Raw genomic sequence first — 17,133 nt, forward strand, 5'->3', positions numbered from 1 at the left:
AGCATAAAAGTCAGAATGTAAAAATGAACCGAAACCACACATTATAAAGTACTGTGATCCATGTGACTGCCACATTCAGGTGGTGCTCAGGTTCAAGTACCCACAAGGGACCAAAGTTTGAATTCTTCTGTGCACTTGGACGTTAAAATGGACGTTAAGTTAATTCTGCCAACAAACCAGTATTTCCGAATGGCCTGAGGCCGAGATTAAGGGAAGGTGACATTTAGCGGCTTTTGCATCTGAGCTCCAAACAAACAGATACAGGTATAGATTTAGATATTTAGATATCTAATGTAGCTTAAAGGAACAGTACACTCTCAAAAATAAAGGTACAACACTGTACCTTTTCTGTCACTGGGGCTGTACCATAAGTTTCCGTTTGGTACCTTAACATGAAAACAGAATACAATTTTGGGTAGATTACCGTACCTTTAAGACCTACATTGTTAGAAAAAAGTTAAAATATGCACCCTAGCTGTTAGTGGGGCAGCACCCTTTAAGAAAGTAATTGTATGGACCATTAGGTACAGGTATGTAAACATTTAGTAACAATATGTACCTTTGAGATACTAATATGTATTTTTCAGGAACTAATAAGCTCTCTTTGGTCCCAGTACCTCTGAGGTACTAAAATGAAATCCTTAGGTGCAAAGCTGTACTTTTTGAAAGGGTACAGCCCCAGTGACAGAAAAGGTACAGTTTTGAATCTTTATTTCTGACAGTGTATGTAAGAAATGAATATCAATTAATCATAAAATGGCCCTGATATATAGAATCATTTTCATTTCAAATACTTATATCACTGACTACAGTGGTCTGGCCAGGATATTGTCATTTAAAAAGTGGAGTTGCAGCCCTCAGCTGATGTTTATGTTGTCATGTTGTGTATTGGCCACCAGTTGTGTGATTGCAGTACCATTTTAGCCACAACAATCCTACATACTGTTCCTTTAATGTGGTCTAAGCCTTCCAGATACTGTTCAGGTTTAGACATTCTATCCCAGTTTAAATCTAGACTAAAAGAACATCTCAGGCTTGCATAAACATAATTGCATCATGCAATTCTGTTTTATGTTTATAAATAACTTATCATAAAATATCAGCAGCTACGCGAATTTGCCTTTCTCTGTGGGGCTGTTTACACTTGGTATTAAGATGTGTTTTCATCGATCGGATCACAAGTGGACGAGAGAGACACATTACGTTTACACCTGGTATTTAAATTCATCTCTTTTGTCCACTTTCGACCGCTTCTGTCCTAAATACTTTGAAGGGGTGGTCTGTGAGACGGTGGGCGAGTCTCTCTGCTGTCATTCAAACCCAAGTGGGAGTAATTATGAGTTTATATGGACGCAAACTAATATTATGTCGGAGCCCACTGCTTGTTACCTCAGATTAGATAAATGGGCGGAGAGAAAGCGGTCGCGTGTGGCTGTTTGAACACATTCAACCACATGTGCGTTCCGCAACTCCAAAGCGATCCGATCGAAAGTGGTTTCGACTACCTCTGGATGTGGTTGAAAGTGATCGAAAGTGGATGACCGTTTACACCTGGCATTAACGTCGTCCACTTGTGATCCGATCGACAAAAACGCATGTTAATGTCACAGGTTGGGGTGGACCCAGATGTAAATAAGGTTGTGACATTAATGCCAAGTGTAAACAGCCTCTGTGTTTTTTTCTGTTCCACATGCTCACACATGTGGAAACATGACACTGGCCCTGCTAAGACTTCAGAAGACACCTGCTCTGGACTATAACCTTTTTACAATTTTTTTATTTACATTTTTTTGTTTTATGTGTTTTTTACATTGTGTCCTCCTGTGAAAGCTGCTTTGGAAAAGTGTAACTGTGAAAAGCGCTATGCAAATAAATGTGAATTGGATCGAATTCATCTTTATATGACACAGCAGATAGCAATAATGCCAATGATGTTGAGCATTTTGACAGCTGTATGTCAGAATGTGAGTAGGACGCCAGCCCCCGGCTCACAGATCAGAAAGCATTCTTCTCATGCCTTCCATCTAAGCAGCAATGACGCTGGTACTGACCAGGCCAGGAGAATCCCTGTGGGCTTTCTCTACCATTACAACTGACCAAAGATCACACACATATTTTAACCCACACATAACAAACATATATCTTAGACAAAGGGATAGGGGTGTTGCTTTGATGTTTGGAAAAACTATTAGGACACTTGTCGGTCATTCAGAGTACATGCCCTCAATTATTGACAGAATACTGTTGATTTTTCACAACTGGATTATAGAAAAGAACAATGAATAAAAAAATCCACAATTGTTTAGGTTTAACCTGTAAAGTAGTCTTCTACATGTATATTGGACATGGTTTTCATATTTTAATTGCTGAGTGGTATACTTGTTAATGTTTATATGAACTGAAGCATTTGCATTAGAGCAGGGGACATAATTTATCTTTACATGGGAGGATTTACTGGTGCCTTGTTTTGAACAAAGGCTAAAAAGCAAATTCTGATCAGCCTGTACACAACATAAACAAACCTTTGTTCTTAACCTTGAGCTTTCAATCCTAAGGATTGAGGCTTTTCATTTTTGTGACGTTGATTATAACTCCCGATTTAGATCCAGATCTCAACAGTAAGTAAACAACAACAACAACATAATAGTTGTTTAATATCTATTTTAACCAAACCGATGAGCCCCATTCACTTCCATAGTAGGAAAAAAGAATACTATGGTAGTGAATGTGGCTTGTGAACGGTTTGTTTACAATCATTCCTCAAAATATCTTAATTCATGTTTATCAGAACAAAGAAATTTATATAGGTTTTATAACAATATGAGAGTGAGTAAATGATGAAATAAATTTCATTTTTGGGTATAATATCACTTTAACCACAAAAAAGCACACAGTTGATGGTGCCCATTGACCTTTATAGTATTTATCTTTTCTAGAAGTTAGTGGATACCGTCAACTGTGTTGTTACTATCAGTGTCGGTCAAAGTTACTTTTAAAAGTAATGCATTACAATATTACGTTACTCCCCAAAAAAGTAACTAATTGCAATACTTAGTTCCTTTCATGGAAAGTAATACTTGTGTTACTTTTGCGTTACTTTTGCGTTATTTTTTTTTACTTGGCTGAGGCTTTATCTCTTTCAGGCCTTCCAAGTGTTTTTTATGACTGAGAAGTTCTGCATTCAGAAATTGCATATTTCCATCGCAAAAATGTCAAGCGCTGGCCTGCCATCTTAGTTTCTGAATCAAACTGTTCCTGCTCAGGCACACATAGAGTGCATAATTCTACGTGACTACGTTCAGTTTAATTTAGTACATTATTTTTTTTTTAAATCAAGTTAATTAAATTAAATCGCAAATTAACTCAAATATTAATCTGTACATTTATAAAGTAATGTGTTGCTTTACTCGTTACTTCAGAAAAGAATTGTAATGCATGTTACTTATAATGATTTACCCCAAAACTGGTTACTATCATTTATCAAAATATCTTCTTTTGTGTTCAACAGAAGAAAGAAACTCACACAGGTTTATAACAATTAACATCAGGGTACGTAAACAGAATTTTCAATTTGGGGTGAACTATCCTTTAATTTAAAGATATTTTATGGTATTCATTTTAATTTGCTGGACTGGGTACAAAGAGCGGGGGCAGATAGAAAGTTTTAACTTTTCTGTGTTTTGTGCTTGTTAACCTTTGTATGTTGTAACTCATAATCCAGATGACAGATTAGCTGTTGTTGATGCCATTGTCTGATTGTTAATCTCCACAGATGGGCACTAATATCTACCTGCATGGGGTGAAGGAGGTTAACCCGGACAAGAGAGCAAAAGGAGAATCAAAACAGGCAAGTCCTACTTATGTTATTTAATTTGTGACAGCTTGTGATTGTTGGGTTTATAGATAGCTGTCACTAGGGAAGATAGCATAGGATTATGACAGATTCTACTTGGCAACAACATGACAGGGATGCTTCCCATAAATAATCCCCATTGAAATTTTAAGGAAGCTGACAGAGGCCAGGAAATAACATCCTCTGGCCCACCTGTTTGTTTATGACTGCAATAGTCTGACATGAGTTGTGTATTGTATGGTGATCTTACGGTAGACAGTATGTCATGTGTATACACTGTAAACAAAGTACATGTAATGGTGGTGGTTACAGATAGCCTGGTTAGCCAGACCTACATCAAGATGTAAGGTCTGGCAACTCTTCACACAAACGGCTCAATGCAAGGGGCGGGATATAAGGTTGTCCCTCAAAATGCCTCTGCACGCAATAGGATAGCGCTATGACCAATCAGAGCAACGAAGAAGGTGACGTAGTTACCGTAACCAGTCGGCAAAACTCCAAACACATCTTTCTTGCTTAAAATGGACTTCAGTAGGGTTATTTGCTCTTCTCTCAAAGAAAAACATAAGTCTAAGTCCTCCAGAGTCGCGGCCAAAGCCGCTTCAAAAGAAAGCTGTTCGCCAGCAGCAGCAGCCATTCTTTGTTTTCAAGTAGGAACCGTCGTAGCTCCGTCGTCATCATGTTAAGCCCACCCCACAGACGCTACACACAATGTGATTGGCCTGACCAAATTTTGGTTTTTGGAGCTGTTAAGTGTATTGTGAGTGCCTAGACTAAACCCTGGCAGCAAATATATTTTGCGGCCTCTAGGGTGCGTCTAGATTTCTAGGCTAGGTTACAGATGTATTACCGTAATTTAACTAAATTTGACAAAACAAATCATTTTTGATATTATAATAATTCTTTATGTGTCTCTGTTATTATTATTATTATAATTTTTAGCAATTTTGTATTAAAAGAGTAGCAATCCCTATGCCTTTTTTTTAGATTGCTAAGTAAAATATATCCATGTGTGTATGTGTCCAGTTGCAAATGCACATTAGAAAACAAACACACACATACAAGGCAAATCAAATAAATAAAAAATAGTGGAAATCACAAAAATAGTAAAAACACAGCTGAAGGCTTCCCCTCACTGTGCTTGTGTCTACGTGTGGGCGCATCGCCGTCATTGTTGGCTCTTTTGCGTACATGAGAATGAGGTTATCCAAAATGCCTCTCATTTCCACACATAATAAAAACTGCACCCCCTGAATGCGTCCACAGAAGAATACCCAGTGGAGATGAAAGGTCCACTCAATGCCCACTCTGCTTCATAAACGCTAGCTTTTTTACGTCAAGAGGCCTGCAGCGTAAACAGTGAGGACTCTGTTTGGGCTTCTTAATGAATGAGACATGAGTTTTAAACTGAAGAATATTTGTTTTATGGTCATAGCCCTGCAACACATATTCTTTTCTTTGACATGACTGTATGCCTTTGCTCTCTCTCTCTCTCTCTCTCTCTCTCTCATTCACTCACTCGCTCACTCACTCACTCACTCACTTTCTCTATCTCTCTCTCTCTCTCATACTGTACATACATGCAGGGTCATTGCAACAATTCACAGGGCACTGGACAAAATGTTTAGGGTTGGGCCCCCTCTCCCTCATATTTTGCATTTGAAATTCACTCCTCTGTTCAAATTCCACTGGTGTTTAACATGCTGAATAGTAACCAGCTTTAGTGAATGTATGATTTTATCTGATTTTGGTCTCTTTAAGAAAATCATGTAATATTTCTGTGGGTTGCTGAGCTGAATTCAACCTCTTTGACTCTTGTCTTCCAGCCTTTGGTAAAGACTGTCTGAACTGTCATGCTGTAAGTGATAAAATCAGTGTAGTAAAAATATTTGGTGTATCTACAGTGGTGTAAGCATCAGCACAGAGTTTAGAGACTTCAAGAGTTCATATGGTAAAAGAGAGAAAACACATTTTGAATCTGCTCATGCATAACATAACACCTTACTAAAATAGAAAGAACAATTGTTTGCTCATTCATGTACTACACAGTGAATTTCACATTGTTTGTTTAATAAAGGCCCATATTATGCTTGAAATGTGTGTGTGTGTGTGTGTGTGTGTGTGTGTGTGCGTGTGTGCGAGCGCGTGTGCGCGTGCCCGTGTGTGTGTGTGTGTGTGTGTGCGTGTGTGTGCGTGCGTGCGTGCGTGCGTGCGTGCGTGCGTGTGTGTGTGTGTGTGAACACAACCACCCTACAATGAAAAAACAACCAAATTAAGCCTAAGCAGTCTCATTAGACATGCTGTTTTGATTTTCTTGTTAATGTGATGTCACACTGACATAGCCCCACATACAGCCAAAGACTGACTGGTTAATTTTACCCAAAACACACATGGAAACAGCACTTTTTCAAACAGGGTAATTTTGGACATGCTATAATAAATTATCTATAGGGTATTTTGAGCTGAATCTTCACATCTAGGTACAGCTGAGACTTTTATCACATCTTGTAAAAATTGGCATAATATTGTCCCTTTAAGTCAAGAGTGGTTTGAATGCTAACCACTAAACGAGTCAGATACCATAACAAAATCTGCATTGTGTCATCACTCTCTAAACCAAGTCAAAGTAACTGTCAGTAACAACCTAAAAGTAAATACAATCCAACTTTCCCATAAAGAAACCTCAGTGCCTTTTATATGCTTAAAGCTTTTGCTGATATAACATTAAATCATACCCCCATATGAGAAGAAAATTGGACATTTAAACAAAATCATGAAAACTAATGTTCCTTCCTAAAAATAAAAGCCATCTTGTTTTCCTTACTTACTGTCACCATCATTATGTTTCTCATCAACTGAAACAATAATGAGAGTCCAAAACCATGCATTTATTTATATCTTGAAATAGTTTGCTTCCCGTGGCTCTACTTACGACTTCTCTTGGAACATAAGGGCTAAACTGGTTGAAGATTGGACAACAAACTTTTCTGGTTTCTTGAACATTATCCTATTTTATAGTTCAGCTAAACAGATACATTAAAGCTCCCGTTCTTTCTGTGTTTTTGAAGCTTTGATTGTGTTTACACTGCGCAATATAACATGTGTTCATGTTTCACGTGTAAATAAGCTGTTTATGTTTCACCCAATTTACTTATCTGTATAGCGCTGTTTTCACTGTCCTCAAAACGGTCTGATGTCTTCCTTATTCTATACGCAAGGATTTCTGATTGTGTAGTTTGTTAAGTGTGTTGTGATTCGATAGCAGCTTAGCTTGTCGTTAGCTTAGCTAGCGACTGACATATTCCTGTGGGCGGAGTTTAGTCAAAAAACTGTTCTACTGACGTCATTAAAGCAGGAAGTGATGGGATGTAGTTCAAACCCGCCGTAGGCTTTGAAAGGCGAAGTCTGTTAAAGAAAATACCGCCTGGCAGAGAAGTTTGAGCTTTATCATTAAAGGTATTATTTATGCTATTATAGCAACATTACACACTAACTAGGGTTTAAAAAATGGGATGAGAAAGAACGTGACCTTTAAGTGAGGCTGCTTCTTAGGCTACGTTCATACTGCAGTCTGAAACGACCCAATTCCGATTTTTTTGCCCCTATGCGACCTGTATCTGATCTTTTCATGACAGTCTGAACGACACAGATCCGATCTTTTCAAATGTGACCCAGGCCACTTGGGTATGTGGTCCTGAATCCGATACGTATCCGATCTTTTGAAATGCGACCTTCGTCTGAACGGCCAGGCCACATGGATCCGACCCGTACGTCACTGATACGCTACAAACGTCATAATTCTGCATTGAAGTAGGCAAGAACGATAAGATAAACAACAACCATGGGCGACACTGCTCCACATCATTAAATTTTGGCCGTATGGGTGCACACGTTATATGATTTCACATATAACAGCGTTCTCCAAATATATTAATATAGCATATTATTATAATGCTGCGAATAATATGTGAAGTAGCAGCTTTCAATAAATATTTTTAAAATGCGTTTATAAATCCAACAACCCCTGTGACCGGTCGACACGTCCATAAGAGGTTTCTATGTTTATAAACCATTGCCTCTTTGTTTCTACATTTAAAAGACAAAGCTGGCAATTCTGGCTATACTTTCGTTCTTTTAATAATTTCTTTATTTTATTTATAAATCACTCTGGGTTATTTGATTTATCTATTTGGCTTGTCCCAGATAGCAAAATCTGCCTGGCCCACCACTGGGCCACATATTTGCTTGAGTTCTGGCCCAGTTCTGGCTGGGTCCCCGGCCCAGAACTGGTCCACACACTAAAAATTGGATCAAACTATTAAATCTGGGCCAGTTGTGGCCTACACCCAGTAAAATAGATCTTACATACTGACTTGGCCCAGATTTGGCTAGCACACTGTAAAGTGACCTAAATTGTTTATTTGGCCCAGGTCTGGCTAGCACACTGTAAAGTGACTTAAATTGCTTATTTGGCCCAGGTCTGGCCCAGACCCTTTGTTTTATATGGCCGACAACATCTGCATGGTCCCTGGGCCAGATGTGGCCCAGAAACTGGTAAATATTGTATATTTTTTATTTTTCAAGAAAAATACACCCATTTAAGAAGATTAAGAGCCTTTTATTAAAAAAAATACACACATCACATTAATGTGAATTAACAGTTAACAAATACATAAATATGAACATGTTTTAACATGTACCAACAATTAACCAAATACATTGTAATTTTGAACATATTAATTCTTAACAAATTCAGTACACTTTACAAAAACCCAACAAATACAAACAGACATATATCTCTTACACAACACATTTTAAAAACACATAACCCACTTTATAAACAATTTAAAGGGATAGTTCACCCTTAAAATTATAATTTTCTCATAAACCACTTACCCCTGTGTCGTTGTAAACAACCAAGTGCTCCGATTGTCTTCAGAATACATTTTTAGAATTTTTTTATGAAAACCAGGAGGCTTTTGTCTGTCCCATTGACTTAAGTTAGTCTCACAATCCGTTTCCCAGAAAAGAATGAAAGACATCGCCAAAAAGGTCCATGTTCCATTAGTAGTTTAAGAATAATATTATGAAGTGACAAGAACACTTTGTGCACAAAGAAAATAAAATGAACGATTTCAGCAATTTGTTCTCCTCCGTAGTTGTTGAAAGTGTATTCAAGACCAGACTACGGCGATGCTGCTGACATCACCTGCAGCTCACGTCACTTGCTGATGTGGTTACCAATGTTTTATTTTTCTACGCTCTTTTTTTTAAAGCATAATGCAAACATTATAACAACACTTAAACAGCCCAAATAAATGTACAAATTACTTTGCAGCCCATTCTGTCTGTAGGCTGGCAACTACGTCAGCAGGTGACGTCAGCAGCAGGTGACGTCAGCATGATGCGCCGTAATCTGGTCGTTAACAGGCTTTGAACGACCAAGGAGAAGAACAAACTGTTGAAAAAATTTTTCATTGAAATACTGATGGAACACTGAACTTTTTGGCAATGTCTTTCATTCTTTTCTGTGAAACGGATTGTAAAACTAACTGAAATCAATGGGACGGACAAAAGCCTCCCAGTTTTCATCAAAAATATCTAAAAACATGTTCTAAAGACAATCAAAGAACTTGTTGGTTTAGAACGACAGAGGGGAAGTGATTTATGATAAAATTGCAATTTTGGGGTGAACTATCCCCTTAAGCAATTACAGCGAGACAACATGTAAAACAAATTAATTAACATTTAAAGAAAAAAATTCTCTCTCACACACACATCACACACAGACGTTGGCATATGTGGTTTACCGGGACAATTTCATAGACACAATGCATTTTATACTGTACAAACTTGTATATTCTATTGCCTTAACTTACCCAAGCCCAACCATAACAAAAATCTGTTGGAAGTCTTTAATCTATGAAAAAGTATCACTTAGTATTGTGTCCCTGTAAAGCATGTTTATAGCATATTAAACATGTCATTATACACTATTCCCCATAAACCACATATACCAACCCACCCGTACACACACCTCTCACACACAAACCAAGTAATTAAAACAAGTTAAACACATTTAACCAAAACACCAGCACTTTTTTACAGAACAAAACATTCTCCTTTGCAGACACAAACACAGGCGCTAACACTAACTGCTTTTCTTTTGCTAAAGTTGTCTCTTGCACCCACCCTCTCGATCGAGCCACCTCTTCATTGTCCCCTCCACAACTGTAAGGGACCTTCTCCGAACTGCATCTTTAAAATAATTAATCCATATTGTCATTGTGAAATCTTTAACATTTAATGAGCATATTAAAAAGAAATGTCTAATTTTTATTAACAAATAATTAACAGATATATTTACAATCACTACCTCTCTGAGTTGAAGGGTGTTAAATAAAGTATTTCCCATCCAGTTGAGGTTTTAAGCCAGGGAGTTGTCAGTCGCCCTCTTCAATGCCATGTGAAGTCTCGTACATCTGTCCCGCCAATAAGCCCCAACCAGTTAACCTGAAACAGATTTATAGTCTTAATAGTTGGTCATAGTTTCATACAGGACACAGGTCATACAGTAGTTGATTGCTTATATCAAAGAGGTGATGCATGCTATTTTTTGTGTGCTAATTTAAGAAAAGTTGTGTGCAATCCATAGAAGTAAACTGTTGTGTGTTTGTTGAAGTCCAAGAAAAGAGATTTAAGTTGAAGAAGATAACTGGCGTCATTGTTTACTTACACTGTAAAAAAATTCTGTAGAAATGACAGTATTACTGGGTATTACTGGCAACTAGCTGCCAGTAACTTACTGTAGATTTTACATTTATGTTATTTGGCAACAGTTTGTTCAAGTTAAATGAACATGAAACATTTTCAGTCTTTAACTTCTACAGTAAGTTACTGGCAACCAGCTGCATAATTACAGATAATTTTTTACAGTGTAGGGTTTTGTACATTTGCACATCGTTCACATGTCTCTAACACTTACACATCAAAGGGTGTGTAAATTAGTGAATCTGAAAATATGTGCCCTGCTGAAAAAAACAGCATACCAGCAAGACCAGCATATGTTGTGTTTTGGTGCTGGTTTGCTAGTGAACACCAGCTAAAACAGCCTCAAACCAGCACCATCACCAAACCAGCATTAGCACCAGCATCCCATGCTGGTCATACCAGCAAGCCACAGCATATGTTGTGTTTTGGTGCTGTTATGCTGGTGACCACCAGCAAAGACCAGCATAATTCCCATGCTGGTTTGATGCTGGATTTTTCAGCAGGGTGCTCTTTAACTTCTTAACTACTTTAGCTCAAATAAGGTTGTGTGTACTGCTCCTTTTTATGAAGACATGAACGTGTGTCTGAATTCTCTGCTTGATTATTAAAAACCTGTTAACCTGCACGAGGACGACGACTGGTTATTTACATCTTTCTAAATGGATTCAGCTGACTAACAACAATATTTAAGCTAACGTGATAGCTGGCTAAATGTGCAGGAAAATTCACGGTTTTGAATATGTAGCAAACAATTCCTTTTCATTGTTATCATGCATTTTTAACATATAAAAACTAAATCAGTGACTTACCAGTTATTGATGATGGTGTCTGTGTCGAATGGGAGCTCAGCTTTGTCCTCTGCTTGATTCAAATCATAACAGCAGTCGTGATGTTGCCGTTCAACAGCTAGAGGGCTGATTGCCACATCACGGAATCGGGCCATGTACTGTATACTGTTCGTCTGAAGCATAAACATTTTTAAATTGCCGCCAAACAGCGTTACAACCGGCATGTGTCAGTTGCACTGGCATCGGGCCACATACTGAATTTCTGACATCATATACATCTTGGCAGTATCATATCAAACCATAATCGGTCCAGGCACAATGAAATGTAGTCGGTCTGACTACACAATGCCAGATTCGGCCCGATTACACTGAGACACTACTTTAGTAGACCCGGACTTCAGCTGAGTATGCTTACACTCGGGCCAACATCTATAAAAAGTGTTTACTACTGGTATACTATTTCCTCATCTGGGCCAGTTCTGGCGCATACACTAAAAATCTGTCCGGCTTTCAGCCGACACTGGCGGAAAAAAGCCAGAATCGGGCCAGAACTGACTGCTATCTGGGGTGTTTTGTTTCCGTGCACTTGAGGCATTTTGCACATTTGTTCTGCACTTTGTTACTTCTAACCTTATTTTATAAAAAAATTGTATTTATAGTAAACGTAAATTCTGATCTAATTTAAGTCTGTAAATTTTGGATTGCGTTTCGTTGTACTGTATCGATGTTGCGCTATTGCGTGCTGGCCATGCTTGCGCATGCAATTTAGCCGAACGTGCTAGGTGCTCTTCGTCTCATATTTAGGAGTTCATCAAACTAAACATTAAAAAACGGATGTTTTTCGACGGGTATAAGTTTTTAAAATGTATTTAAAACAAACTGGTTATTTTGTCAAAAGTTAAACTACAAAACAGGTAAGCCGTTTATTTAAATTTCGGTGCTGAAACGGAAAATATCTGCACCAAACCTATATTTATGCCTGACACGACTGTCTTCGTGTGTTCACTTTCAAATGATAGCAAAGAGATTCCTGAAATAAATAATTTCATCAGGTCTTTCTGTATCTAAAGTGAATACAGAGATGATCAAAGTCAAAGCAAGCAGGTATTTCTATGCTAAATAATAACGCGTAGTGTCTATAAAATCATTAATTTCAGTGTTTTTCTTGTTATAAATTAACGTTTAATGAATTGTATGTATATAAAGCTTAGTTTTTATCATTTACAGTAACAAACACAAATTATTTTTCATTTCTCATTGTCGTTTTTTTTGTCATGACTGCTTTGACGCGCTAAATCTCCAAATTATATAAAAACACTGAATTGTAGCCGGAGTTTCCAAGGCAGGATCTCCTTTATTTTTTTTAGGTGTAGTTATCAAAATGTTTTTTGTGTGATGTTCTGTAGATCGTGGCTTTAAAATGATACGAGGAATAATTAAACAAATGTTACCTTACATTTTACATAAAAAAACAGAAGATTGTAATTGTGCTGGCTCCGTTGGGAAAATAACTTTAATATTGCAAAAAGAGCTCCACTGTTGACTACACCGTTGTTGACATCCATGTTTAACGTTAGCTTACAAGTGATGTCCTTGACCGTGGAGTACTCTTATGCGCATGCGGGTCACTTCTGGGTCATTTCACGTTCACACAGGAGATCACAAAAGGTCGCATTTTATTGGAAATGTGAACGGCCTTGCAAAAAAATCTAATTTTTTCAAAAAATCGGAATTGAGCATTAAGCCCTGCAGTATGAACGAAGCCATATATACCAGTTTCAGATGCAAATTAAGATCATGGGTTACTGTAGAGGTTTATCATGAAAGAATACAGACACAGACAGTACAATATGTATAATATGTATAGGAAGAATAACAGCTGATGATGCTGTGGCATAAACTGGCTGTTGGCTGTTGGCTGTATTGCGATGTTTGTGTGGGATTGTTTACTCCAACTGATACTCCAAATAAACTGGTTTGTTAATCATGACTAAGGCACTAGAAATAGATATAGGAAGAGTGTGGTAAATGCTCCTAACGTTTGATGAAAAAAGAATAGTAATACCTTTAAACTGGCACTGCTTGTTGTGCTCTAGCTAGCATATACAGAGAAACACTATGGGACGATTTCCCAGACAGGGCTTATCCTAATCCCAGACTAAAATGCATATTTGAGCTAAAAAACATCTTGCATTGATGCATCTTAACATATATCAGTGCCAATGTTTTGTCTCAAGATGCACACCAGTATTTTTTTGGTAAAAACTACTGCAATGTCCTAATATAACTCAGGCCTAGTGCTGGATTAATCTAAACCCTTTCCTGGAAACCCTATATAACCTATAAAGTGTGGAAATTCAAAAATCTCGACTTTTTGACCATGTAATGTAAATATTCATACTTCTGAGTTCAGGTTATATAGGATTCATCATTAATAGCATCTTACGTCTTTCTCCCTTTATCATGTTTCGTACTATCCTCACCCCTGTCCTCTACTGTAAACAACATGTGCTAGATTGCATTACCTGCTCTGCGGACGACAGAGGACACGTTTAGGCACTGGTGCCTGCGCCACTTTTGTAACCCTGACAAAACCTGACCCAGAACAGGTTTCATGGCACTGTGGGGGGTGGATGGAAAAAGTCTTTATAAGCCATGTGACTTTTGGCGAACAGTTACATGCTGTATTTTTTATTTCATGCTTAGCTTGATATTTGGCAACTGTTTAGCAAGTTATCTGGAACGTATCCTTTATCTCCATGCAAAAAGCATAACCATCAATCTGTGCACGTCGTTGCAGAATTACATTTATCATGATCTAGTGATAAACCTAATTCGGAAACACGTAGACCAACCACACACGTAACTATGCAGGTTATGAGAGAGTATTGTTTATATGAGCAATGAGCCCATATCAGTACATCTTGGTTTATGTGCAGAGTCCAGTGTTCCCTGTGCTGTATGTAACAACTGTTCTTTATTCGTTATCTGCACTCCTTCGGCTCTGACGGTAATATTGTTTGTTTTGCATGAATAAACCATTGTATGATCCCCAAACGTCCACGTTGCATTTGATAAGATAACTATCATTACCTGCAACAAAGCCATAATAACTATGAAAGAGTAAAACACTGTATTGTTGTTTATGTTTGTGTATTGTTATGTGTCTATTACCCCATAAAACTGAAGACATACTTCTTTTATGCAAACAGATGTTTTGTCATATTCCTGCATGCAGCAGTGGCGGTAGGCATTTTAATTGTCTTCGTTAAATACCCAGAACAGGGGCCAAGTGTGGAGGCCAGCACGTTCATCTTAAACTGCGATAAACCCGCATGTAACCAGAGCGCTTTTACAGCAGCTGTCGCGTGCAGCTGGTAACAGGAGAGACCCGAACATGTGGCGCTACCTGTCCATTTCAAATTTCATCCACACAAGGCAGCTGCCAGGGCTCTTAAAAATACAAGGAAGGCCAGACTGTAAGACTGTAATAGTCATCAACCTCACTAACAGTCCTTTGGGATGGTTAGCATGTGTCTAATCACATCAGGCTAGTGAGGATAGACACAAGCATAGACACTTACAGTGGTTCATCCGTTTGCTGCTAAATGCCACAGCATCACTGCAGAAAGAAAGAGATTTAGACAAAGATACACCATAGTCAAACTTAACACACTTTTATTATCTGTCTATGCTGAACTAACGACAAAATACATTAGTAATCTAATTAAAAAGAAAACCAAAGCGGAAGAGTTAGGCAACATCCCTTTTATCTGCAGAAAGTATAGTTAGACATATACGTATGTTATTTTATATATATGTCATTAGCATCTGTTTCTATGGCCCGTTAAGTCGTAAGGCGGCAGTAAACCAGTGTTGCCAAGTCTGCGACTTTCTGCGGAATCAGATTACTTTAAAACTGTTGACGTGGATTGTTTTTCAATATTAAGGTAATACTGTTTTATTTATGAAAGTAAAGTTTAGGTATTTGGGAAAAGGTCATTGGGATAGATCTGATTGGTCATTGGGATAGATCTGATTGTTACACAAATCTGGCAACCCTGCCAAGCCTGTGTGTAAACACTCGAGAGCAAGCTGTGTGCCAAGGACTGTAGTAATATGTATATTTATCAAATGTTACGTGATGTTATGTAGACCACAACATTACAACTGCTTACACAATACACCAGTGTTTCCCAACCAGGGGGCCGGGGCCCACAGAGGGGCCTCAGCAGAATTCCAAGCGGGTCTTAAGATGACTTAAAATTATTAAAAATTGGACAAAACAAGCATTAAATAAGCTTAAACAAGCAAAAATCAGGATTTTTTTGTCCATTTTATTAGCGAATATACATCTGTCTAGTCATTCCAAGCTCTGGCTAATTTTATTTGAAAAAACTGAGTGAGTGGGGTGCCTTCAAATATTGTTGTGGGCAACTAGTGAAAAAAGTTGGGAACCACTGATAAACAACTAGAAAGCATTACCTAACAACATTAAAGGGATAGTTCACTTTAAAATGAAAATTATGTCATCATTTACTCATCTTCATGTTGTTCTAAACATGTATGATTTTTTTTCCTGATGAACACAAAAGAAGATATTTTGAGAAATGATGGTAAACACACAGTAGTAAGTGACGATTGACTTCCATAGTAGAAAAAAAAAATTTGGAAGTATTGTGATACATGATGAAGAAAATATTTAGATAAATGATGTTAAGCACACAGTTGACGGTACCCGTTAAATTCCATTATATATTTTTATTCCTACTTTGGAAGTCAATGGTCACTATCTGCTGTGTGTTTACCATCATTCCTCAAAATATCTTCTTTTGTGTTCATCAGAAAAAAAATTCATACAGGTTTTGAACAACATGAGGATAAGTAAAAGATGACAGAATTTTCATTTTAAAGTAAACTATCCCTTTAAAAAGTTACTGTATATTAAAAATCTGTAATAGCGAGTTAATACATATACAAAACGCTTAGGTTACTCACGTAACCCCGGTTCCCTGAAATAACGGGAACGAAGCATTGCGTCAGTTTGCTGACGCTATGGGGGAAACTCCTGTTTACTCCGTGATTGAAGCCTATTGGTTAACGTCTGTAGAAAATACAGACCAATGACGTTTGAGCCCGCGCGGGGCGTGGCACACGTCCCTATATAAGCCGGTGAAATACGTCAAGAGCTCATTATTATTCGACTGAAGCGCGCAGCCGAATAACACTCGCTGCGTAGACGTTTGTAGCACGGCCAGCGACGCAATGCTTCGTTCCCGTTATTTCAGGGAACCGGGGTTACGTGAGTAACCTAAGCGTTCCCTTTCAATACGGTTCACTTCGCATTGCGTCAGTTTGCTGACGCTATGGGGGAACGTAATCCCATCCCGCCGTGCATACACAACGGACTGAGGTGCCCTTACCGGAGAGACACTGCATGTGGCCCTAACCCAGCATATACATAGCTCTAGCGAGCGCAAGTGTAAGCACCATATATGAGACAGTAATACGCATACAGTGAAGTTTCTAAACGCACCATGATGCATATACAATAGAGCACGAGACGGCGGGTTCCCTGAGCGCGCCGCGAGCTGTGCGTGAATTATTAATAGGTAGCCATGACGGTGAGCTAGCAACGCACCGTGAAAGCATACAGAAACGCAGTCGCGTGAATCATTAAGCCGATAAGACCTGTGCTTGTAAGGCAGGGACATCCAGGCT

General features: G+C 38.2%; 1 long non-coding RNA gene across 1 annotated transcript; it reads right to left on the bottom strand.

Annotated features, from left to right (window-relative positions):
* Positions 1-9,963: 9,963 nt before the first annotated feature.
* LOC141282952 (uncharacterized) lies at positions 9,964-11,914 on the bottom strand. Its single transcript, XR_012337863.1, has 3 exons — positions 11,434-11,914; positions 10,230-10,366; positions 9,964-10,111 (listed from the first exon to the last, which is right to left on the bottom strand). It is a non-coding gene; the product is annotated as an uncharacterized lncRNA (long non-coding RNA).
* Between the last annotated feature and the right edge of the window lie 5,219 nt (positions 11,915-17,133).

The sequence above is a fragment of the Paramisgurnus dabryanus genome, chromosome 11 (assembly GCF_030506205.2).
Source record: "Paramisgurnus dabryanus chromosome 11, PD_genome_1.1, whole genome shotgun sequence".
Taxonomy (NCBI): Eukaryota; Metazoa; Chordata; class Actinopteri; order Cypriniformes; family Cobitidae; genus Paramisgurnus; species Paramisgurnus dabryanus.